The following is a 26527-nucleotide window of genomic DNA, read 5'->3' as shown; positions in this document are numbered from 1 at the left end:
GTTTGCAATCGCATTGCGATCACAGCTTACCAAGGGCGCCCACTTCCCCTTACACACATCCTTATACTTGGGCAACACAGCGAAATAATCGGTAACATCGAGTAACATCGGACCTATATGCACATTTAAGGCAGGTCAGACCTCACTCAGGAATTGCTAACTTCAGGTTACGCTATGAGCCCTCAGGCTACATATGGAATTGCAATGGACAATTTATGCACGCCCCTGCAACGCCGTCCCAAAGTATTGGCACGCCTGCATTCGCCCAACCACTGTCCCGTCACCACCCACAAATAGGCACTTCCTGCCTGTGCTCAGGGTCTGCGTAGCCTCTGCAAACGCATTTCCCATCGCAATTACTAGTTCGGGCACATGCACTGCGATGCATACGCATGCGCAATGCGAATTAATCGACCGATTGCGTGCATCTTTTCAACTGCGATCTTTGCAGAACCAGGCCCACAGTTAGTGCACAATATGCAAGTTGAAAATGCTTACCTAATTTTTCTTCATTTAATAAACATTACGATTCCCATTGTCTTTTACCAACCTTTAATGCATGATAATAATAAAAGGGCAACACTTTGTTGTCCCATGGCATTAAAAAAATGAGATAGTATTTTGTTTCATTTTATTTTGTACTAAATTGCACTCTAAAGCACTATACAAACTGTGAAGTAAAGATAAATAGGTTTACTAAAATGGATGCAGTTAGAGAACAGATGATATGTAAAGTCGTATTGTGAGAAGAAACCTCTGTAGATACGCTAGTGGAGGCCAGGCTACATTTTTTGTCCATTATGATCTTCAATAAGAAAACAAAAAGTGCACTCAGTTAAAACCACTTTGAAACAGGAAGTTACATCAGAAATATATAAACTGTTAACCTTTGCATTCCAGTACTTAAACTTACCATAGACTGCATAATAGTGCAGCTGTCATGCATGAGGGCAGGAGCGACTGCACGATAATGAGAGCACCTCCATAGACAGCAAGATACTCGGGGGCAATCCCTTTCACTGCCTGTAGTCAGCTGATGATGGTTGAATGGTTTGATAACCAATCCTATTACCACAATTTTTCAACAGTCTTTAGGCTGTGAACGATTCAGTCAGGGCCATACATTGTACGATAATCCTTCATAACAGTCGTTTAAACGACTGATATGAAAATTATCATTCAGTGTATGTCTAGCTTTATGTTTTTTAAAGTGTTTTATGCAATTTTATGTTCTCCCATAAAATCTTATTTTAAAGTCATCTTTTACCATAACACCATTAATATTGACGTCCTGAGGAACAAAGTTTCCCATCCCCACCCATACATGTAACACCAGAAATCACAATGACAACGTTAGTACTAAACAAAGTAAAATGATAGTGGCTATATTTGCCCAAATTGAATAGCCTGCAATTTGTGGGCAGTCCCCCACACCCCCGGAAAAGAAGGCGGTCCTCGCACATCCTGCCCACTTCCTAACGAAGTGGACATTATGGGGAGTATTACGCAAATCGTGCATAAACAGGGAGGGCCAACATGATGTGTTTTTATGTAAATCACTCATATTAATCCCAGCCCCCTCACAATCAACCCGTGAATCGTGGCATTCCCTTTGAGGGGACGGGACTATTGACGTGTAGTTCCGGGCCTCGCCCACACCTCCAGTCGGCCGGCATTTCTCCACTGGGCTTCTCCCGGAGGAGAGAGCTGAAAAGTAGCTAAGTATGATACAGTTATAAACTGTACTCCTGCACATACTGTATGTTAAATCAAATTTGCTAAGTGGTGGGGTAGAGATGTTGCTTGATAGTAGTACAGATGTGTACTATAGTGTCATAAACTGTGGCTTCAGTTGTGCCACCGAGCCCCTATCAGTGCGCTAGGTTCTGGGCGACTCTACTGCGTCAAGAGTCTTTTTTGCTCAAAATATGGGTCCTTTTCACATAAATTAAAAGAACAGGAAGTGACAAAACTACTATGCTAGATTACACTGATCAATTTTCATGTGTGACATTTGTACATCTGTGTGCGAATGAGTCTGAATAGTCTGAGCAGCAGCCGCGGCTTTTTCTCACGCCAAGTTGTATCTGCGACTTTGTACTGTACGTGGTTAAAACAATTTCCTGTGTGGTTAAAGTCGCAGCCCAGCTTCTCTAGTACACTGAGTGGTGTTTCGTTGCACAGCTATGCAAAATGTACAGAAAAAGACAATACGCTACTCCACACGGAGCGGCTCAGTTGCAACGGACAACTTGCGTTGTATGGCGTATAGACGCTAGGTGTATGAGGTCACACCTTTTTAAAAAAATGCAGACGCAATAACATTTATATACTTATGTTTTTGTGGTGCCCAAACATTTTTGAATTCAAAATGAAGCCAATGGGGGCGATTCAATTCAACGCAAATTGAATAGCGCCGGGAGCGAGCTCCCGGAGCTATTCAATTCAGTGCGCTGTGTGGTCGGAGAATGCCGGTTATCGCGCCTTAACAAGGGTGTTAAGGCGCGTTAACCGGCATTCTCTGACCAAAGTGCAGGGCGCGCGGCTGTTAATGCCGCGCTAAGCAGAAAAACAGCTGCGCGCCTGGCACTTTGGTCGGATTTCTCCTCACATCCCCAGGGGGATGCAAGAAAAAAACCTTAGCCCGCCCAAACAGCGCGGTGTATTGAATAGCTTTGGGAGCACCCTCCCGCTGCTATTCAACACCGCATTGAATAGAATAGCCCCCAATGTGTCAATTAAAGAAGGTGGTTATTATCACATGGCAGACTCATTAGTGCCTGCAATAAACTCCCACTGCAGTCCTGGATTTGCTATTTGTGTACAGCAAGTTATGCTACTGCACATGAAAGCAGCACACATTTATATGGAAATACATTGACCTATTGCTTTAATACAAGGACACATTATTTAGTGGCATCCTCAGCCAGCACTCAGCTCAACAACCTTTCTCTCTGCCCTTCACTCACACTGTCAGAGTCCCTGACTGACTGAATGAGCAGTTTCACAATGACACAAGACAGACCACAAACAGCACCAGGGACCGCCCACCCAGCCCTTATTGGATACAATCCAGCTGACTCTCTCTGTTATTGGCCGGGCTTCCTGTCAGTGTGCCTGTCAGCGCCGACCACATGACTGCAGTAGAAGGGGGATCCTGACCTGATCTCCTCGCTCTGGAAGGCGAGAATAGCGATTCGTCTTTGCGTCCTCCCCGCCTGTGTCGCGGTAGTTCGGCTCGCACTGGTGTGAGGTGCATTGGGTCTCGCCCTGTAACTGTGTGTGTGTGCAGTAGGGCAGGGTGTCTGAGGGGGAACGGGAGCCGCAATCTGTAGGATCGAGCACGGATGGGGTTTGTACGATACGCGTCTCGGCCACCAATGGGCCATGGAAGCGGTTTTCAGAACGCCCCTTGATCGCAGCAACCGGGAGAGGGCAAGGATGCGACAGTATCGCCCAGCTTGCAGCAGGTAACCCATCATCACACTGCACAGCATGGGGGCCATGTATGTCACTGCGTTGTGCAGCTTGCCAGTAGCATATTACCCCCTTCCTCTCCTGCTCACACAACCCCATTATCCCAAACGGCAAGACCCAGTCATCACCATACACCCTGCTCACACTGGCAGGGGACTACAACTCCCATCCTCCGCCTGCTCACCATTGTCATGGCTGAGTAATCTGTAATGAGATCTGCTCAGGGTCAGGCTTGGACAGCACTCCAGTCAGTGGACGTGCCTGCTGCTCTCACAATGATGAGTGTATTTACCAGCACTGCATAAAGGTGCACATGGCAGTCATTCTCTAGCACCCAGCATCAGTAAGCACAATCGTGTGGCAGCAGTCCCCTGATCTGGTGTTAATGCAGATATGCATACTGCATGTTGGTAAATAACACTCTGATGTCGCTCCCAGCAAAGGCAGCTTATCAGTTTTTCTGACCTGGGTGCAAATTATTAGATCAGAGTGTGATAAACTGAAAATTTACAAGACACCTTGCAAAGCAGATATGTAAGTCACTGTAATGTATTGTATTCACTTCCCTGCAGTTGTCCATCAAGCAGTTGATGCTTTAGTGCATGTCGGTCAGATATTACCCAGGCCTGTCTGTTCCAGATGTTCTGTGCTGCTGTAGGTATCTATCTGTATAGCACCTTTCCAGTTGTGTGGATAATGGTCACGTGGGTGAAAAGCCCCCCCCTCCACCTCCTAGTCCTTTCTGCAGTCCAAGATCTTCTATGTTCCTTATCATGAAGTCCCTATATACAGGTGGCTGGTATATACACTAGTGTTCTTCATCTGCGGGAGGCATCCATATGTGGATCCTGGACAATGAATTGTCTTCTCAGCAGGTTGTGTTGCCCCTGCTTCTGCTCTTGCACCTGTTCCAGCTGTCTGTTGCAGGACATAACCTATGTGGCTTTTAATGCTCAATGCAGTATTTGTCCTAATTGTTTCTATTTAGTTGCTTGACATAACGGCAATTAAAATGAAAAATGATTTGCTAACTGTTATCCAACTTTTTTTTTTCTTTTTATACTTAACACTTTCTAGATGTAGCCATACCAATTCCTGCTACCAACTAAGGGCGTTGTACTAACATTTCTGTTTAAATACTGATGCAAAGCTAAATCTTCTCATTTGACCACAAGATGCTGCTCGGAGCATGGTGGCATATCTGTGATATTACTAGTCTGATACATGAGCGCTTTGCTGTCACTTGGGAAATGAAGCTGGTCTAGAAAGGTGGTGTATGGGTTCGCCTACTGTACATACTGATGCTGATCTTTCACTGGTTTGTGTTCAAATGTTTTTTGAGTAAGTAATCTGCTGTGGTCTCATAATCTACTGTACTGATTTGATGCCATCTTCACAGTTTTTAAATATAATACAGCATACTTTGATATACTGACTATAAACTTGTGTCTGTGTATCATTTTTTAGAAATGTATTTTTATCGTCTTTATATAGCACTTTTGTTTACTACTACTTCAACAGAACAGTCTAGTAAATTTAATTTGCACGGTTTTTAAGTCCATTATTGTTGCACCTTGTACCTTTTTGTCTATACTTTAGAGGAGCCCAAATTAGGTATACAAAGTTACTTTGACCCTTATTGAGTGTTTTATCGCCGTAAGGGTTGAAATTACTATTTTTTTTTAATGCCCCCATCCTCTTAATACCAAAGGGTTGGTTCAGTCAGCGCAATGCAGATGTTGTTTTAGAAGAGAAGCCGATAGTTAGGGAACTACTACTTAACTTGTTATAAATGCATGTTGGCATGCTGCATCATGTCTGAAGTTCTGCAACAAGTCTGTAAACGTTCTCTTCGGTACAAAAAAATATGAACCCCCTTTGGCGTTAGCTGCGCTATACTTTGTTACTTTAGTGAATAAGGCAGTTACCAAACTGGGTGCTATGGTCCAGGACCAAATCAAATTATTTATGGTCAATGTGATAGGCAAAGCCAGTGCTGGTGGGTGCAAATCATAAAATATGTGGGCAAACAGAAGCGCAACCCTGGCCACCACCATATAAGTGAACCTAAGGAGGACAGGTAAGCACAAGTTAAATTTAATATTTTTTCCTGAATTTCTCAGTAGGAAACTTTTGACCTAGGGGTGCAATGAAATAATGCTGATACTCACGAGGTGCCGTGATTCTAAAAACTTTGGGAACCACTGGAATAGGTGTTTGGGATATTTTTTGATAAAAATATTCCTGTAATGTGCAAAAAAGCCCATACAAAGCTTTTTCTGAATTCATTAGAGTTTAATAATGATGGGGAAAAAAAGTACTTCACTGTCACTTTTTTTTTTTTTTTTTTTAAACAAAGTTGTTTTTTTTCGTGTCTTGTAACAAATATGACAGAAAATCAAACGTAAGCACATACATTTTTAAATATGTTTTACAGAAAAATAACCATTCAAACACAGTCAATTACCAACACTTTATATATACAACGGTAAACAGATAAAATAAAACAACAGTGCGAGCCTGGGTCCGCAACACCAACTCCCATATCCAAATTATATAGCATTAAGGGAAATCGGGGGATCTTACTCACTAACACGTGTCTCATACCAAAGTGTATGTCTGAAACATTTCCACACCTGGTCTTTGAGTGACTGAGACAATGTGTCTGTAGCTTTCCCAAGTTTCAAAAAACTTCTCTGTGAATTTGTCTTTTTGTAGCGAGGCTTCCAGCCATTCCATTCGGAAAATGTTAAAAAGTTTTCCCAGAAATAAGGCGAGTGTAGGAGCCGTGGGTTGTAGTCATACTTGTAAAATAAATTTTTTTGCTACTGCCGATAGAATAATTAGTGGTTTTCTAACCCCTTGTGCCATTCTACTGCCTATAGGTGTAATACCGAATATTGCCCATTCAGGTGTTAGGGGTAAACAATTCACTAAATTTCTGTTAATATAATTCCCTATCAGGGTCCAAAACCACTGTAGTATTGGGCATTTACATAGACAATGTATTAACTCAGCCCTCTGTGCTCCACAACGAAGACATGCAGAATCTTCTAACAGTCCTCACTGTCACTTTTTAATACATGGTAATTGCACCAACAGATGTCTGGTTAAGTCTGTCAAATTAGCATACTGCCATTTTTAACCATATTTCTTTGCAATATTACTTGAGTTCTGTCAGGTTGGATGTTGGCCACAGGTGAAGTTGAATGGTCAAATCGTTCCACAAGCTCTCAGCGGGAATAAGGGCTGGGCCCACGTCATTGCCTCCTATTCAAACCCTAGGTCTCTAACAAACTGCAATGGATTTTCCTTCAAGATTTTCGTGTCTTGTTACATCTATTTTGACAAGTTTTCTAGTACCTGAAGGTGGTACCATGCTGCTTGATAGGGGTAATATTTTTGATCGTGCATTGTAGCTTAGTGCTTAGGTTTGTGGTCTAGAAGGTAATTTATGATGAGACCTTGCAGGTATTCAGTGTTTCTTCAGTTTGTATGTAACTCTCTCCCACATGCTTTCTGCCAAACTAGGTGAAATTTCAGTTTTTTTTTACATTTGTATATTCACCCCCTCCCCAAAAGTTTTTCTATTAGCCACCCTCCTATAGAGATTTGTGCAGTGCCTGGGCTGTTGTTTTTCCATTGACATTTTTAAAGTTGATGCTATTTTAAGCCATTTAAATTGTATATCTTTGCTCTGAGTGAGAAAAGGCTAATTAAGAGCAGCAGATTACTTTGAATGTTTCTATGATCATGATGAAGCTCTGGTTGGGAAGTTTTGACGTCTCCATCTTACCCTCATTGATATGTGTACAAAGGTAATTAACTTGGTCATACCTAAAATGTTTTAGTTGTCCTTGATAACAAATGTCATTTTGGTTACTCGGCTGGGATATAACATTGCAGTTTTCACAACCCTCCTTGTTTTCGTGGTTTTCATTATGTTTGCTAATGAAGCGTGGATGTTCTCATATGTAGATAAGGTTCCTTTCACTTCCACATTCTATTGCAGGAAATTGCAACCTGTGGCTGCCAGTTCCTCTGTATGAACCTAGCTAGTTGCTGCTTTTGGATCCTTGTTGCTGCCTTGGATTTGTTTGAAGTGTGTCTCTGCATCTATTAGCCCAATGTGCATGGGATTGCTTACCATACATATTTTCATGATATCCCTATTTGAATGTTTGAATTTATTAAATTGATCACGTTATAGCAGCCAGGGTGCCTTGATGCTTGAAGGTGACCATTTGCATGAACCTTGTTGAGACTTTGGCGATAGGATCTTCATATATATTGTACAAGGCACTGTACAGTGGGGCAGTTACCAGTGACTGATCTAAAAAATGACATTATTATGGCCACCCCTGGCTGCTGCATTACAGTATGCATTGCTTTGCTGTATCTTTGTATTTCAGTAATAAAATGATTCAGTGTCTCTGTTTGCAGGGTCAGTGTTTTTTTTTTTTTTTAAATCTTCTAAACTGATTTGAGACCTCATGCAATATAACGGAACTTTAAGTCAATGTTTCGAGGATAATACATATAATTGTGTATCTCTGGCAAGGAGCTTGGTAAATCCAGCAGCCCCCTAGAAACCTATGGGGCCTCTATTTGCAAATGAAAATGGAGGGACTGAGACAGATATCTGATATCTGTTGCGATAATTCCATATAGTACACTCTAGGGGGTATATTTACTAAAGTGCGGGTTTTTAGAAGTGGAGATGTTGCCCATAGCAACCAATCATATTCTACTTAACATTTATTTAGCACCTTCTAGAAGATAATAGCTAGAATCTGGTTGATATGGGTAACAACTCTACTTCTAAAAACCCGGACTTTAGTAAATATACCCCTAGGTGCAGGGTGCTGATCAGTGAGGAGGGCATATTTTAATTTTGATGGGCAAAATTTTAGCTGTGATGTATCTCTACATCTACAGTAGCTGTAGCAATACATCATGTCTAAAATTTTGCCCTTCAAAATTAAAATGTCCTCCTCATTGATCAGCACCCTGCACCTAAAGTGAACACTAAAGTACATCTTGAGGAACTTTAATATTTGCGGGTACCCCCAAAAATATATTTTCTGGGAATATCCCATAAATATTTAATAAGTAGGAACATATTTGTCTTAAGACTGTATTTATGCTTTTTGTTTCTTGTCCAAGCCTGAAATAAAGCTATTTGGGTTTATGAAGTTGTCTAAATATGTCTCGTATACTAGTGCAGCTGACATGGACTCCAAAGAGAGTAACGCATTTATGGTGGTGTGATCATTCTAATGATCTGATTTGGTTACAGATTCTTCTTACCTCACCCACTTAAAAATGTAAGAAATCTGACGAGCAGGTAATAAAAATTAATTGCAGTATAATGCTCAGTCCGTAGTCAGTTGCACCTTAAGGGCCTGTACTTGCCAGTGTATTTCGATTGCTTTTTTATGTGTAATTTATGCATAGCGTCCCGCTAGGCTGTTTCAGCAGGGCGCTGCGCCCTTCCCTATTTCTAAAGGGCAGAAAGCACGCTGCCCTCCAGCGCCCCGCTGAAACAGCCTGAGGGTTCTGTCCCCTCCCACGGGCAGTAGTGTACCGCGGGTGGGGAAAATGGCAGTGCAGCGGTCACCGCCGGTGAATGGATGTTGGGTACATGCGCCCAGCATCCATTCACAGTGCCGGGCACATGCGCCTGGCATCCATTCACAGTGTCTGTAAGTGCCGGGCACGCCCCCAAGAGTTGCTACTAAAAGGGATGCGTCTCAGACACGCCCCCTTTTCGGGCGCGCACCTTCGGCGTGTGCAAAAGTGCCTTTTCTCTAGGTCCGGCGCCCAAGTGAACACTATTTGCATATGAACAGGTATGGCATTAGAACGCATCAGTTATCCTACAACGGGGGGAATTCAATTGTTTTTAGCAACGTGATAATGAATGGGCACCCATTCTAAAGCTGGGTACACACCTAACAGATATATCGGAATGGGTATGATATACCGCCGGCCACATGGCCGGCGGTTCGATTCCCGTCAGCGGCAGCCCGACAGGAGCAGAGTGCGACGCAGTGGAAGCCCGACATCGCTGGAAATCCCGATCGTGGATAGGTAAGTATCCACTAACCTAACCCCCCTAACCCTCCTTAGGGGTGCCTAACCCTAAGTCCCCCCCGGGGGTGCCTAACCCTCCCGGGGGGGTGCCTATCCCTAAGTCCCCCCCGGGAGTCCTAAACCTATCCCTATCCCCCCCCCCCCCCCGCGGCTGTCCGCTCGCGGCGCCCGGCATCACTACGATCGTGATGCCGGTCTCCTGGCGTCGGGGAAATGCGGTCGTCTACATCTAGGGATAAGACAGTCGGGAAGCCGACTGCCGGTATATAGGCAGTCAGCTTCTTGATTGCTTCCCGATATATCTGCAGATCGACTGATCTGCAGATATTATTTACAGATAATGGTTGTTCATACACACTGAACCGCAACCCCCTTCCCATGGCCTCCGCTGCAAGTGTATGGGCGGTCGGCTAATGTCTGTGAACGACATCGTTCAGACACACTGGCCAACGGGCACCTGATATATTGTCCAATCAATTGATCGGCCAATATTTCTGCCAGTGTGTTCCCAGCATAACTTGCTCCAAGAGATGTTAAGCAAGATGACGCTTATAAATGGAAAGTTTTATGAAATAGTCTGAGTCATATCACAAGTTCTAAATCTATATAAATTGCGACAGTCACATTTTATCAAACAGGAAGATAATTTTACTTATAAAGCCAGAGACATCCTATCCGGATGCACCTCATCGTATTCTGAATATTGCCTTATTAACATTGAGAAAAATGATGTAAGCGAATAGACCATAGATGGGCAACAGGCTGCCCTAGTGCAGCATACAGCCCTATGAGCCTTTACCTGTGGTCCTCTGTGTTTTTACCTACAGTCCTCAGCTTCATTCTGCTTTTATTGTCAGATTTGTTCATTATAGAATGCAACATATTTAATTTGCCTGCTGATGATATTGCAGAAATGTCTTTAAGTTTGTTTTAACGGGTTGGGTATGAAATGCAGACGGCCGTGAAGCCGTTTGACTAAATCCCAACGCCGCAAGGCCAAACACTGAAGATCCCGAATGGGGCTGATAAGTACCCTAACGCTCCCTTCTCCCCCCCCCCCCCCCCCAACCCTAATCCTCCCGGGGTGGTGCCTAACCCCAACCTCCCCCCCAGGGGTGCCTAAACCTAACCCCCTCCTCCCCGCACCCTAACCCTCTCGGGGTGGTGCCTAACCCTAAGTCCCCCCCGGGGTCCCTAAACCTAACCCGCCCTCCTTGCGACTAAGCGCTTGCACTGCCCGGTTTACCTTAGTTCGGGAAGCTGTCTTTCTAGATTCCGACGTCGGGATATCGACGCCTGTCTTTAGTCCCGCGTCGGTATGTAGACGCCGGGATGTAGTTAAACGGCTTCCCGGATGTTGTCATTTTGACTGTATCCCGATTTAACTTTATACGTAAGTTATACCTTGATAACCTTTTATTGCAAATTAGGAACAGCAGCTGGAGAACGCCAATTATTTTACTGCAGGGATGTGTACCTCACACCACCTTATCTGTTTTGTAAAATATATCCTAAAGTAACACCCCAGATCAACAAACCAATGGTATCTTTACAAAGTCCATATAAAAGTAGCTATTTTGTGGTTGTAAGATTTTGTTTTGGTTTTTGGTATGGGCAACAATATATATATTTTTTTTAATTAAATTTTGTATTGAAAATCCACAGAATAACCAGATACATACAATATAGTTTGGGGTATCTGTAGTAGCGCTCTGCAGGATTTTATTGTGTGTTTATACGGGAGAAGCTAGGCATGCGAGTTGTCCACTCTCGCACAATTAGACCGTAATAAAAAATATATAAAATTATAATATCTTGTAGTGTTCCCTCTAGCTCCGGCGGCAGGCAGGGCGCCGGAGCTAGAGAGGGCAATGTTGTGCGTCCGAAAAGGGGGGCGTGGTTACGAAAAGGGGGCGTGTCTATAAGACGCGTCCCCCTTTTCGTCATTCTTGGGGGCGTGCCCGGCGCTTACGGACATGCCGGGCAGCCCCCAAGCGCTGCAGAAAGGGAGAATAGACTATTCCCCGGCGGTGACCGGGTCACCGCATGTTTGTCCACCCGCGGGACACTGCGTCCCGCGGGTGAGAACGGCTCCCGCAGGCTGTTAGGGCAGGGCGCTTTTTGCCCTCCTCCTGGAGGGCAGGGTGCTTTTTGCCCTCCAGAAGGAGGGCAGGGCGCCGTGCCCCGCTAAAACAGCCTAGCGGGAACACTATTTTGTGCTTTGCGCTGCACCTGTGTAATGTATGCATTAAGGACCTGATTCAGACCTGCTCGCTAGGATGCGATCGCTTGGAGCTGGCTGATATTTGCGTTGCGTGCGCAAACCACTGCGACAGATCGGGAAGCACTCGCCCAGCATAGACAGCCCAGTTGAATTACAGAAGAGGCCGTTTGTAGGTGGTAACAGGGGCAGGACACTAGAAACGGGAGTGGAGGTACGAACGCAGGCGTGCCTGTGTGTTTCAGCGCGTTTCATTGGCGTGCATAATTAACAGGCAGCGTCATTGTACACGGCACCTGGTTGTATTTCACACTGAAGTGATCGCAGTACTTGCGGCCAGGTATAGTCAACCTCAAGCGCTGCGAGCACATTCGATGGTGCCTGATGTACCAATGTTTTCATGCTCTTCCAGGAGATGATGTGCGCAAGTGGGCTACTTATGAATGGTTGGTGGTCGTCTGCATACACAAAGTGATTGCTCGCCAAGACACAGTGGCCGTGCTAATGCCTTGCCGTGCGATCGCCTGCCATGCTGGGTGTGTGCTGGATTTGCATACGCTTGGAGCGAGCGATCGCATCTAGCAAGCAGGTCTGAATCAGGTCCTAAGTGCCATGTGTAAGATGTAAATAAATAAAAAATGGCACTAGAAAGTAGTTCTACTATACTGATTTATTAAATTTAGAGACAGTGTTCCTGTAAATATTTGTGGTTTAAAAATGATTAAATCCAATAGTGGTTGTGAGATTAACCCTATTTTCTTGATGTTGGGTGTGTGTAAGAGGGCTCTTTCAGGGTTCCTCTTTCCGTAGTGTATGGTATACCTAAGTGTTCCTTACTCCACCTCTATTTTAACTGATCCTTTTTAGCCCTGGGATGTAAGAGTGCCTTTTTAGGGGGTCTCTTTCCGTATGTAACTACAGCTCCCTTATGTTTTGTAGTAAGGCTATGCACAGTGTGTTATTATAATTAGGAGTAAAGGCGGCGGACCTCACTTTATGCTTACCGGTAAGCCGGGCTCAGTCCAATATGTTCGTACTCCAGTCTACCCCTGTTCTTATGGGGTGTCCCTGTTGCTGTGCCACACTGTCTGTGAGTGTCTCTGGATGGGGCACATGAAGATGCCGGGCCAAATAAAGATGGCCCCTTGCCGCCGCTGTTATATTTACTTCCAGTTAGGACTGCTGGTTTTTAATGGAGACTATAAAGTATACCATAAAAAGGGAGCCTTCAGTTTGGACAAGCCATCCTTGACAAACTGTGATTACCGCATAAAACACGTTGAAGGCTACTTCAGTGGAGGCCGGCAGCAAGAAGAATTCACATTCCAGCACTGCCCGCCCGCTGCACGCAGTAGTGACGTCATTGATATCAGCCGGCCAGGCCAGTCACAGTGGGAACGAAAAAACAGCAGCACTGACAGGAGCAGTCAGCGTGAAGAACACCCCAGCCCGGACTCTGCAGTTTTGAATGAATCGCTACCAGCTGAAGACAGAGGTAGGGACAGTTAGAACTGGACTTATATGTTCACCACCATTATCAGTATGACACGCCCGGTCTCCACTAACAATTCAAAAATAGCTCTAGACATCAGTTTGTGCAAAACCTGATATGTGCAAACTTTTTGTTTTTAACATTGTTTTATTCTTTTCAGGTCTCACTACTATACATTAGCGTTTATTTAGAAACTTATAGTTTCAACATTAGACAAAAGATAGGCGCCCAGTTGCCAAGGTCTAGGAGGCATCTAGGGGGTCCCTGCAACCCACTCTAACCTAAAGGCCCCCATACACTGTGCGATTCAAAGTTGGTTAAATGTGTTGTCCGATTGCCCTTGAAATTCTTCCCTTGAAATTCTTCATATGATGTGGTCAAATGGTGTACGATTGATCGTTACAATCATAGGATAAGATGCATAGAAGTGTATCACATTGTACTCAAAAGATTGTAGAAGTCTCTGCAAAACCATCTGATCTGTGATCCAACTAGAGGACGGCGGGGACGCGCATCGGGGTCGCAGAACACACAAACACCTATTTTCATACGATTGGTCTGTACAACCCGTCGAAACTGTCCATATCGGGTAAAAAATCGTACCATGTATGGGCATCATAAGGGGGGAGGATGATCAGACCAAGTCATAGGTAGAATGGTGGCTTTCCTGACCTGTTGTAAGGTTCATGTGTTCATTAGGGCAAGATCAATCGGAGAATATGACTTGTGAACGTGTGAATAAAAAGTATAATCACAAACTGTAGGGTTCTTAGCCCTCCAAAAGTCAAACAAGTCGTATTCTGTAAGGACTCTTTGAAAAGTCCAAGAGTGGTCCTGAGGGTGGAGTCCGTTTCAACTTAACAGTAAGAGAAGACTTCTCAATAGTGGAGTCAAGAATCCCGTAGGACAATAACCAAGCCTTTACAATATTTTTGTAAAAGAGGACAGACCCTCTTACAAAATGCAACTTGCTTCATATTCGAAGCCTACACAGATACAAAAGTAACCATTTTTTCTTTCAACTGCCCAATTAAGATCAGATAGCGACCATTTGGGTCTGCATGTTGGGACAATAGGGTAAAATTACATGAGCGAGCAAAAAGAATAGCTACCCCAGTATGTACTAAACCACAGTATGTCACAGAGTGCAGAATAAGTAGAATATGTGGACCCAGGGTACCAAAAATACAAATAGTAAAAAAAAAAAAAAAAAAAATGTCAAACTTTGATAACTCCTAAAGGGAGTTAGAGAAGTACACTAACCGCAGTTTCACTACTAAGAATGAAGGGGGGGGAGAGGCCTCTCCTCCACCACTCCAAAAAATACATAGCAGTACTAACGTAATACCAGATCATGGAGCGTCATTCTGTAGTGTATAGTGAGTTCTGCATGCACAGGTACCTGCTCTATAACTATAAAACCTCATATAACAAGAATAATTGAGGTTTGACATATTTTTATTTGTATATGGTTAGAATCCCTTTCATTTTGCAAGCCAGCTGTCTGAGCAATCCGCAATAAAGATCATAATAGTATTGGCTTCAGCATTAACTGCCACCGTTTGTATAAGCAGAGAGTGGTTGCCACTTTTTTCCCTGTCCCTTCAGAAACCTGCAGACTGGTTTGCTTAATTTGTTTATTATGTCCTCTATGGGGGCAATTCTATTGTTTTGGGTGTCCATAGTTCCCCTCTGAAGTGACTAGACCTATTCAATTGTTTGTGCAACCAGACCCACTCTGGTCGAGACAGCTGCGTTCTCGCACCCAAAACACGAGTTTAGCCACGTAAAGTGGCTTCTCCCATGCTGAATGGCAGTTAAGGTGCCCACAAGCCCTACTTTGGCTGCTCGCACCTCTGGACTGTGTGAGCAGAAATCCGCGATAAGTGATGGACACTCTAAGTAATTGAATAGCTCTCGGTCACTTTAGATGTGAACGGCGAGCATGGGAATCAAATTTTCCCCAATTTTATTTATTTATTAACAGTTTCTTATATAGCGCAACAAATTCCGTCGCGCAATATTCTTCATTGTCCTGTTGTTTTAGGGTTAAGCATTTCTGGATTTAGCCATTAAAATATGCCCTTTAAAGTGGAACTAAACTCCAGAAATGTAAACACTAACATTTTGACAAAGCTTCTAGTTAGAAATGTAAAGACATATGGTGACTCGGTTCTGGTGTCTGCTGACTGTGTGTTACCATGACGATCCTCTTTTTTTTTTTTTTTTTTTTGCCGTGTATATGGTAAAAGAAGCTAATTGTATGACCATGTTAATGCTTCTTTTTTTTTTTTTTACCACTGTATCAAGTTCGTAATTAGGTTTGAAATCTGGCTGATTACAAAGAGTTTTATCAAGATTCTATATGATAATGGACATGTATATGATAATGGACATGTTCGCTTGATGCCCATAAATTAATAAAATCATCTGTAAATGTGTTTTCTTTTTCTTCACACCTTACCCAGCATCTCCTGTAATCTTCTCAAGTATGATGGTTAATCTTGTGTCTAAATCATTCGCTAACCCTTAAAACTGCATTTCAAGCATCGACACCTTAACCATAAGCAGTAAAAACACAACACACAATAGTTGGCTGGAAGTAGGTCTAATTTTATTTATCTTACATAAAGATGGTGGCCCATTAAAAAGCAGTTGCAAACATACTATTTAAATCTGATCGTCGTGGTGGGCATTACTGTACCCATTCCAGCTTATGGTGGGCACTGACTCGAAGGGTTGGGTTCCTCCAAACCACAGGTTGTGAAACAAACTCCTCCCATTTTGTAATTATGTTTTTCTTGTCAAAGCTAGGACCCTATCAGAACCTAGCCCTCCACCAACCAAACAGACTAACACCAGCTAGATCATCATCCACAAACCAATCCATATGCCTGTTGGACAGATGCACTCTCTGCTATTTATACTTTTTTTCTTTTTATGCATTGCTTTGATTGTCTAATTCAGAAACATTAGATAATATACGAAAGGCATCGGTTGGTTGCCTACAACTGGACAGCTCCCCAATGAAACTGCCGACGCTGAGATAATGGCTTGCCCGGTACTTGTATAAGGTGGCAGACTTCTTGTTAGACGGGTTAGTTAATCTTTGGCAGGGTGCCCTGCTCCGCATTTTGCGCACGGGCTTGAAGTGGCATGTTTTGCTAGACCCATGTTGCCCCTTGTTAAAGGCAAAACATGCCCCAGTTTAAGATTTGGCCTGGTTCTGTCTGGTGCCATAGCCTCCCACCCACTTCTTGATAGGGGAGGCCTGCGCTGCAATACTTTAAACAATACCTCCATGTCCGATGACCGATATCTATGCAAGCCCTACCGTCTTGCTCTCTTCTGGAGGATTTGTCATAATATCTAGGTCCCTGTCTCTGTGTTGGCTCCAATGTTATGTATTATATAGTGTTCCCGCTAGGCTGTTTTAGCGGGGTGCGGCGCCCTGCCCTCCTTCTGGAGGGCAAAAAGCACCCTGCCCTCCAGGAGGAGGGCAAAAAGCGCCCTGCCCTAACAGCCTGCGGGAGCCGTTCTCACCCGCGGGACGCAGTGTCCCGCGGGTGGACAAACATGCGGTGACCCGGTCACCGCCGGGGAATAGACGCCGGGCGCATGCGCCCGGCGTCTATTCTCCCTTTCTGCAGCGCTTGGGGGCTGCCCGGCATGTCCGTAAGCGCCGGGCACGCCCCCAAGTATGACAAAAAGGGGGACGCGTCTTATAGACACACCCCCTTTTCGTAACCACGCCCCTTTTCGGACGCGCGCGCGCCGAAGGCGCGTGCACAACATTGCCCTCTCTAGCTCCGGCGCCCTGCCTGCCGCCGGAGCTAGAGGGAACACTATTATATATAAGTAACTTGGGGCCAAATTCAATTAGAAGCGAAAAGTTAGTTGCCGGACTTTTCGCCATCATCGCTGGTTTCAAGTGCAAAAAAAGTATCGCGCGCGTCCCCGGGTATCCCCGTATTCAATTTGAAATCGGCAAAACCGGAACCCAGCGAAACGCAAACAGGCGATAAGTGCTCTCATTTTTGGGGAAATCAGCCTGACCCCCACCCCAAAAGATGCTCTGACTTGGGGGTTCACTATGGGTACCCCCGAATAGCTCTGCAAAAGGTATTTGGGGTTTTTAAATGGTCTCAATAGGCGCTATTTAGCATCTTTGAGCATGTGGTGGAAAATAGCATTTTGCCACTTTGTGGGGAAAAGTAGTCCCAGCAAATTTGGGGTACATGAAAATGGGTGCAAGCATATTTTAAGGTTGTTGAAGTCAAGCATTAACAAGCGCCAAAAACGCATCTTCAGTCCAAAAAAAACTCCCCCTTACTGTCAAACTCCCAAACCCCCCCCCCCCCAAAGGCAATTTCGCTAGTTTTTTATTTTGTACCCCCACTTTGCTTTCTTTCACCTATTTTGCAAAGTGCTCTTTTGGAGTGTCCTTTGTGGGGTTTTTTTGCATTTTTTTGACGCAGTTGGCGTCAAGGGGGGTGTAAAAAGGGTTTAGGAGGGTTGCCGCAATTTTGCACTCCAAAACCCCAATTCTGCACTTTCTGCCTGGTGTCCATTGGCAAAACTTTTCCTCTGGTTACAAGGCGCAAACTTTTCGCACTGGCAAAAAGTCGGACAAATTGAATACGGGGATTAATGGAATCGGCGAAAATAACGTCATTGGCGAAAAAGTATTGCAGAAACAGACTTTTCGCTTCTATTAGAATACGGCCCTTACAATTTTTAAATCCTCTCCTGGTCTAGTTTCCAAGTAGCAGGAGATGAAAACCAGCATCCAGCGAAAGAAGGTTTTCTATGCCTCCTCGCCACCTCTTTTTTTTGACAGTATTCAGGGCCATCCTGCTTGTCTCTTCAACCTTAGAAATTTTTACGTACTTCTCAGGTAATTTTATTGTGGATCCGGAGTTATAAATCTCATTTAAAGGTTGTTTTGTCACGCCAACCTCTGGCATCCTCCCGCCTAGCCACATCACCTCCTCCCACCACAGCAGATGTAACATGTCCGTTTGTGCCCTTTCTACAAGCTGCGCTACAGCAAATGCATGAGCTTGCGTGGGTGGTTGGTAAACAGTTGTGTAACCTGTGCTACTGTGTTCAGACAACTTATCATAATCAAAAGCTTGAATATGATAATACTCACGCCCCAGGATTGGAGACAGGAAGCCAGCATGCGTGCCAAGGAGCCAGACGGAGATGGAGACCTGGTACACAGAACCTGTCTGCTGTAGCTAACGATACCCCGTTGGCGTGTGTGTTCGTCATAGGTCTCCATGAATGTAAAGGGCAAGCAAGAAGAGAGGGGGGATGAACACAACCCTATTCCTCAAATGAGTGGTCCGTGATTGCTAGTGGGGGGCGAAGGCCTACATGCGCCCCCAACTCCTGTGATCATTTATTCATGGCGCCTTTGTCCGCCATCTCTCGTATGCCTGGATGCATTAAGGGACCCAGGATCACAAACGCCGATCCCTGGCTGTAAAGTCATTCTAAGAAGTGTCACTTCTGATGAGAGACTCGGTTGCAGTTGCTGACAGCCTAGCACTGTTGCAGCCGAGCAATCACTCCAGAGCATGAAGCTGCAGTGCCGGCAGGGGAGGAGGAGTGTGCCCACTTTGCGGCCCCTCCTCCCGATGCCACTGGGGCGTGCAGCGTCAGTCCGACATGCTGGGTGGAACTGGAGGGGTGCTGGGTTTGGGGACCTAACTGGCAAATTGGGAATATACAGTAGGAACACGCTATCTGGATTCATTTGAATTGGGCACTAGCAGGAAACTATTTTACTTATGGCACAAATATATAGTCTTTGTAAGCAACAGGAAATTCAAATACCACAAATTTTGCAGAAAACGAACACAGAGAGAATAAGGGGCAGACGTGTGTGTGTGTTGTAAGGAAATCACAGTACAAGTAAAAATAACAAGGCACTGGTACTTTTCCCACCCAGAGGAGAGATGTCCTAGCCTTGAACATGTTCTTTCTAAAGAGGCTGTTCTCAGGAATGCTTCCAGGTTTTATCCCTCAGAGTCTGGTGATTGGACCACTTGTTGGCTTTCAAGAACTATCCCTGATACAATTTTCACCCCCCCCCCCCCATACACATAAAGGTAGTAGGAATAACTCCACAGATCTCTGAATAGCACTTATCGCAATTACTTTGAAACCCTGCTATGTAGCATAGAGCTGTAGTGCAACCCAGCACCATAACACGTTTTATAATGTTAAATTCTGGTAAATGGGAACATATAGTTTCTGGCTTCCTGAATTCCTCAGAATCACCAGCTCGTGTTGTGTTAAGTAGTGAAGAGTAGGATTAAATAGTAACATTGTAGTATACGGCACAGGTTGGTCTTTGCTGGGACTTTTAGTTCAACAAGATCTCCACTGACAAGCTGTTGCTTTATTTAGTTGCACCAGGCTGGTGAGTAAGTTTAGCCCATCCTGTCAGACATCTGGAAGGGCTGAGATATCGGTTTACAAGTTCAGTCCTCATTAAAGTATTAAATTTTAAGTACTGTTAAGTCTTGACGAAGTGCTTGGAATTATATTTGATCTGTTTCCACCAAAAATCTGTTAAATGGTTCATTCCATACATGCCAAAGTTGGTGCCCAGTGTTTCAGAGAGGAATGTGCATTCAAACAAGTATGGCTGCAGATTTCTATGCTGTTCCTATAGTCTGTTTCTATAGCGTACAGCTCAGGAGTTAAGCTTTGAACAAAATGGAAATATCCTTATCTTTTGTTTTTTCCATTTAATAGTTCTGAAGCATTTATAATGCCAAGTCTTACTGATTGATAACCTTGCCTTAATAATAATTAGGATATAATTATATTACTTGGGTTAATACATAGGATAATGTTAGATAAGATAAGAATGAGGCAGGTGCTATGTGCTGGCATTGTGGTGTGAAGTGTGATTTCTGTAAATAGTATGTGTGAGTGTGAACAGTAGACGTTTGCAGACACTGGATGCAGAGCTTGTTCTCAAGTTGTGTTCCAGATGGAATGAGAGGTGAGAAAATGCTCCCAAAGCCCACGTGTGCATGAGCTCTTACGTTTCTAAGAGTCTGTGAGAATGCAAATTGTGGTGTGTGAGTGTATAGATATAAAGTGTTTTATGTATAATATCATTTAAAGATGATTTATCCAGGTATTATTGGTCTGTGCATCTGTATGGTGGGTATAATTCTCTGTTCTTGTTCTTTGTCTCTATATGGAAAACAGCTTGATGCCACTTGTATTTCTCAAAGGGGGAATTCAGTTGTTGTGGGGCACCCGCAGCTCCCATCTAAAGTGATGGGCGATATTGAACTGATGGTGCTGCTGGGCGCCCATTATGTCTGCACGCACCCTCCTAAGGTGGTGAGCAGAAATCCGCACAACGTCTGGCTTTTTAGCGCCCAAACTGCTATTTGGGCAGCGCGCCCAGTAGTCTGCACATGTTTAGTCACTTTTTACGCGGCTATTCCCAGTGTAAGTAATGGACGCTCATGCCCAGCAGCACCAACATTTGAGTATCAGCCGACTCTTTAAACGGGAGCTGTGGGCGTGAGACAACATTTGAATGCCCTTCTCAAACTGCTGTGTGTATAATGTCTCTGTAAAAGTTTGGCGTGTAACTGGACTGGGGTGCCACAGAGTTAGTGCAGTCTCACAGTAGCTGATAAGAACATGATTGGATGGAGAAGTCTTCTAGTATGACTAGCCAGCCTTTTGGTAACCTACAGTTTGAGATGTGCAATCTGTACTACTGCAATGTCCTCTGTGAGAGGTTACTCATAGTAAAGGCCACCATACACTGTGCGATTTGCATAAGATGCGATCTCGTATACGATTTCACTTGAAAATTCTTCCCTTAAAATTCTATGATTTGTGCCAAAAAATGGTACGATTGTACAAACGAGCATATGATTAGATGTGTAATAGTGTTCACTCTGGCTCCGGCGTCAGGCAGGGCGCCGGAGCCAGAGAGGACACCTTTGTGTGCGCGCCCGAAAAGGGGGTGTGTTTATAAGACGCGTCCCCTTTTCGTCACTTTTGGGGGCGTACCTGGCACTTACGGACACGCCGGGCAGCCCCCAAGCGCTGCAGACTCTTGGCGGCAGCCCCCAAGCGCTGCAGCCGCCCGGCGTCTATTCTCCTGCGGTGACCGGGTCACCGTACATATCTCCACCCGCGGGACACTGCGACCCGCGGGTGAAGACGGCACCCGCAGGCTGTGAGGGCAGGGCGCTTTTTGCCCTCCTCCTGGAGGGCAGGGTGCTTTTTGACCTCCAGAAGGAGGGCAGGGCGCCGCGCCCCGCTAAAACAGCATGGTGGGAACGCTATGTAAAGCATTTGCAAATCGTTTAAGATATATTGTATGTGAGCATACAGCCTCACAATGTATCTGCTAGAATCTCAGTAGGGGAGGGCTTATCTAGGGGGCAAGGAAGCACGGCCTAAACTGTGTTTTTTGTGGCTGATGAGGAATTTGCTCTCCATGAACACTTGCTGAAGCCATATGCGCAAAGGGGCCTGACAAAAGAAAAGCGCATCTTCAATTACAGTCTATCCAGGGCACGGAGGAGGATAGTGAAAAACACCTCTGGCATGCTATGCAACCGTTTCGGAATTTTACATACGGCTACAAATCTACGTGTGCACAAAATGGATTCAGTCGTCTTGGCCTGCTGTGTCCTCCACAATTACCTACGAAAAACATGGTCTATACAACAGAGGACAGTAGACACAGCTATGGCAGACGACCCTGACCATACACACGATACATTGCAAATGCACTCTGTGGCCCCATCTGTAGTTGTGGAGTCAATAGGGATTGTGCAGGCTTAAGAGGTCAGGGAGCAATACCTGGCCTACTTTAATGGAGTGGGGGCAATGCTATAGCAGGAGGACCGTATCTGCTAGTGTGATATGGACAATTGTGGACTATTTAACTTTTAAAAAACATTTGGCATGGTGTGTATGCACTATGGCCCTGATTCAGAGCCGGTCGCTCTAACAGAGCGCTCGCTGTGAACCAGAGCCTGTCTTTTTTTTTTTTTTTTTTTTTTTTTTTTTTTTTTTTAGAACGGCCTCCTGGTCACCCACAGCTATAGCGAGCGGCCAGGAAGATGGTCGCGATGGTCAAGACTATCGCGACCATCGGGCTTGCGACGAGACCCTTGTGGTAGGATCTCGTTGCCGCAAGCCCCAGAGAGATTTCGGCTCTAACAGAGCCGAAATGTCTCCCACTGACATCACTCGTGATGTCAGTGGGGCCGGCCCCAAATAAAGGCGTTCACATGGGAACGCCTCCGTTTGTGCAGCCACTCCCCTGGCCTGCCCACCAAGGAGGGCGTGCTGTCACTCAACATCGACAGCACGCCCCCTTTGGTACGAGACCCGTAGCGACGGATTGCCCGTTGCTAACCGGGTCTCGCGCATGCACACGACGGAGCCGGCTCCATCGTACCAAGTATCCATCGTATGGGACCTAGAGCCTCTTATGAGGACACTGAAATATGTGATGATAAATAGAACCTACGATCTAAATGCAAGTACTGTACTTTCAAACTCCATTCAAATGTCAATATTTATATAGTTTGCATGAAAGGTACTTGCAACATTAAAGTGTGATGTCATTCACATAGGCCATTGGAGTAGGGTCATATTTATTTCCCCCCGTTTGGTTGTACCTTGCACTCCACTGCCAAAATAGACATATCCTGGTCTTTTAATCTCTATTGGCAGCAACCCACTTACCTGCAGTATTAACCTGCAGTTTTGTTTGAAAGAGCAGTGTTTCATCTCGTGCAATTCAGCTTCTACAAGACTCTGATAGCCTCAGCTTGACTTATTGAAACTATTGATCTACAGATGCCAGTTGATTTGTTTTTCAAACTGCGTGAGACTTGTTCTCTGTAATTTATAGTCCTTCAGTTTTTGCATTACAATTTGTTCCAGAACTATTAAATATAATGTCATTATGATATATTCAGCTGGTCTATGGTTTAAAACATTTTGACAAATAATAGGTCTCTTTCACACAAACAATTAAAATGTTCATGAAGATTCTGGAGTTAGGCAGTCAAATCTACTAGCCAGTTATAACTTTCAAAAGCCTAATAAATTCAGCTAACTTTAACATGAAACACTTAAGTTAAAACAACATGTCCAGTCTTTCCATGGACCTGTATTACAACTAACAAAAAAACCCCTCCCATGGCTTGGATGTTGATTAAATTTTTTTTCTTATTTGACAAAAAGTTGAAATGAGGATGCATAGCATGTCAGTTATGCTTGCTGTACCTAATCAGTGTGTGGATTGTTCAGTATACAGGGCACAACATAAAGGCTGCTAGGGATGAAAATGCAATATGTGTGTTTGTATCTCAAGACTACTTATATGCTGTTTACTGTGAAACTGGCTGATGCGCTGCGGTCTCTAACGGGTAGCGCCGGAGGGGGGAGTTAACGCTCCCCCTCTCCGGCCGATGAGATGTTCTTACATCTCATCGGTAGTGCTTCCTGCTTTGCCTCGGTAAAGAGGCGAAGCGGGAAGCATTATAGCGGCACGATACGTGCCTCTGTAATACATGTACCCCATTGTGTTGTATTGTGCCTTTATGCACTAATTGTAGGCATGATTAAAAGAACATTCATTAATATGGCAAAACAAACCTGTGATTCATATGGAAAGTCATTTTTGACATGCAATTAATATTGTTACTAGCTATAAGAAAAATACCTTTTTATCTAGAGATTTCATTCAGCTTGACGAAGTACTGACCTTTATAAAGTTGGACTTGAGTAATGATTTTCTAATTCCAATTGTACACTGGTGCTAAGAATTAGATGAGGAGGATACAGATAGCTGTAGAGCCATATATTAAAATTTGGTAACTCTTTAGTCAAGAGACAGGCAATCTACAAATTAGTGTTTAGGAAGAAACTTTTTCTATTGTGTATTACTGTAGGTGCTGAATGGCTGGTCCCTCCCCAGTGGCGTAACTTCATCCCAGGTGCCCGGAGGCAAGATAAATGTTGGTGCCACCCCCCCCCCCCAAACTAAAATGTACCAGCACCTATGCCAGCACCAGCTGCCCTGCCCCCTCTTATGCAGTTCCTTTTTTATAATGCCGCCAGTAGTGGTCCCCCTATGCAGTGCTCGCCTATGTAGTGCTCCCCAGTAATGGTCCCCCTATGCAGTACCTCCAGTAGTGAGGCCCCCGGTAGTGAGGCCCCCGGTAGTGAGGCCCCCGGTAGTGAGGCCCCCGGTAGTTGCCCCCAGTAGTGAGGCCCCGGTAGTTGCCCCCAGTAGTGAGCACCCTGTAGTTGCCCCCAATAGTGAGCACCCTGTAGTTGCCCCCAATAGTGATGGCCCCCACTGCGCGCGCACACAAAAAAAACCACTTACCTTTCGTGCTGCTGCCGTCCATCCCCGGCGTCCGCTCGTCGGCACTATGGGAGTGACGTCATTACGTCACTCCCATAGTGCACTGCGGGACCCCGGAAGACGGAGCTCACTCCTGAGCTCCGTCCCCGACGTCCGCTCCTCGGCACTATGGGAGTGACGTTATGACGAAGGATGGAGAAGGTCGTCACGTGGTCAGCACACTAGCGTCCTGGGCGGTCGGATTTTTGGCAGCTGGACGTCCTGACCGGAATAAAGTGGCTGGGGATCTCACTGATGCGTTTCGCCCCTAAAAGCAATGTTGGCTCTCTCAAAGACTCTTCCGGTCAGGACGTCTAGCTGCCAAAAATCCGACCGCCCAGGATACTGGTGTGCCGACCGCTAATGCTACACTGGTGTTACAGCGCGGCTGCTACTACATTGTAGGACGCTGTCTCAGCGGAATGCAGGCTGGTGCTGATATTACTTCCAAGGCTCCCGTAGCCGGAGAAAGACATGACGCCTTTTGGACATTGAGCACATCAGCGGGGTGAACATATTCTCAGTCGCTGGCGCTTATCTGGCCCTTATTGACTATCACCCTCACGGGACTTCAACCTTGTGTTAAACAAACACTTTTTTGTGAGGAGGGAAATTACCTGGCTGATCAGCAGGACTAATTCAACATCATATGCTGGATTGTCACCTTTGATGTTTATGGACTATACCAGGACACTCTAATCGGAGTGACATTGTCATCAAATAAATTGAGAGACATTCAATTTAATCATTATACCAGATGATGTGTACATAATACTTTAGGCAATTCTCAATTGGTTAATTCAGGTTGTTTAAGATAGATTAATGTTATTTATGTATCATGTGATATTTTAAGTTATTAGTACATGTAATTACTTGATTAAAATGTGTATTATGCAAATTTGATCGAGTCCTGATCAATTCGATATAATTATCGGTTGTGATGTTTTTTCTGCCATCTCACACATTGTGTCGTATTTTTATTAGAGCAGAGATATATATGTTTTTGTTTTATAATGTCTAAAACTAGGGTGAGTTGTCACAGGCTCATTTAATTCTCAGCAGCTGAGATTTATACTAATTTCACTAAATATATATTTACTCCTAAACAATAAGTGCCGTTTTCCTTTTGTCTGTTGTGACCTACACAAAGGTTAACATTATGCAGGTTAACCCCCCCCCCCCACGCGTGCGCCCCTCCTCCCTCTCTCTCTCTCTCTGCTGTAGCACTATCCCCCTAGCCAGTTCAACCCATTCTCCCCCCCCCCCCCCCCCCTATTTTTCAGTACCAGACCAAGCCCTAAAGGTGCCCACACACATGGCGATCTGCACACGATCAGCCGATGTGTACGGTTTCCCTTGTAACTCTCCCCGGTAGATCAGCACACGATTTGGGGTTACAATCTTCAAACGATCTCATTCGCGCACACATTCGTACACACACGCGCGCGCGCACACACACATTCACGCACACACACTTGCACGCATTCACACACACTTGCACGCATTCACACACATTATGCAGGTTGACACCCCCCACGCGTTCTCTCTCTCTCTCTCTCTCTCTCTCTCTCTCTCTCTCTCTCTCTCTCTCTCTCCTGTAGCGCTATCCCCCTGGCCAGTTCAACCCATTTCCCCCCCCTCCCCCCTATTTTTCAATACCAGACCAAACTCTAAAGGTGCCCACACACTTGCGCGCGCGCGCTCGCGCACATACTTGCGGGCGCACTCGCTCACATACTTGCGCACGCACTCGCGCGCGCACGCCCACTTGCACGCAATAATGCGCGCGCCCACTTGCACGCAGGCGTGCACA

The 26527-nt window shown here is 45.0% G+C and overlaps 1 protein-coding gene across 1 annotated transcript in view; it reads left to right on the top strand.

Moving 5' to 3' along the window:
* Positions 1-3232: 3232 nt before the first annotated feature.
* The window catches only part of MGAT5 (alpha-1,6-mannosylglycoprotein 6-beta-N-acetylglucosaminyltransferase), a 129669-nt gene continuing 106374 nt past the window's right edge, over positions 3233-26527 (top strand). The window contains exon 1 of the mRNA XM_088472276.1: positions 3233-3470. The gene's annotated coding sequence lies outside the window, so the exon portion shown is untranslated. The remainder of the gene's footprint in view (positions 3471-26527) is intronic.

Source organism: Taudactylus pleione, unplaced genomic scaffold (assembly GCF_031769625.1).
Source record: "Taudactylus pleione unplaced genomic scaffold, aTauple2 ptg000122l, whole genome shotgun sequence".
Lineage (NCBI taxonomy): Eukaryota > Metazoa > Chordata > Amphibia > Anura > Myobatrachidae > Taudactylus > Taudactylus pleione.
The sequence above is the reverse complement of the archived record's forward strand: the minus strand, read 5'-3'. Positions and strand labels throughout refer to the sequence as shown.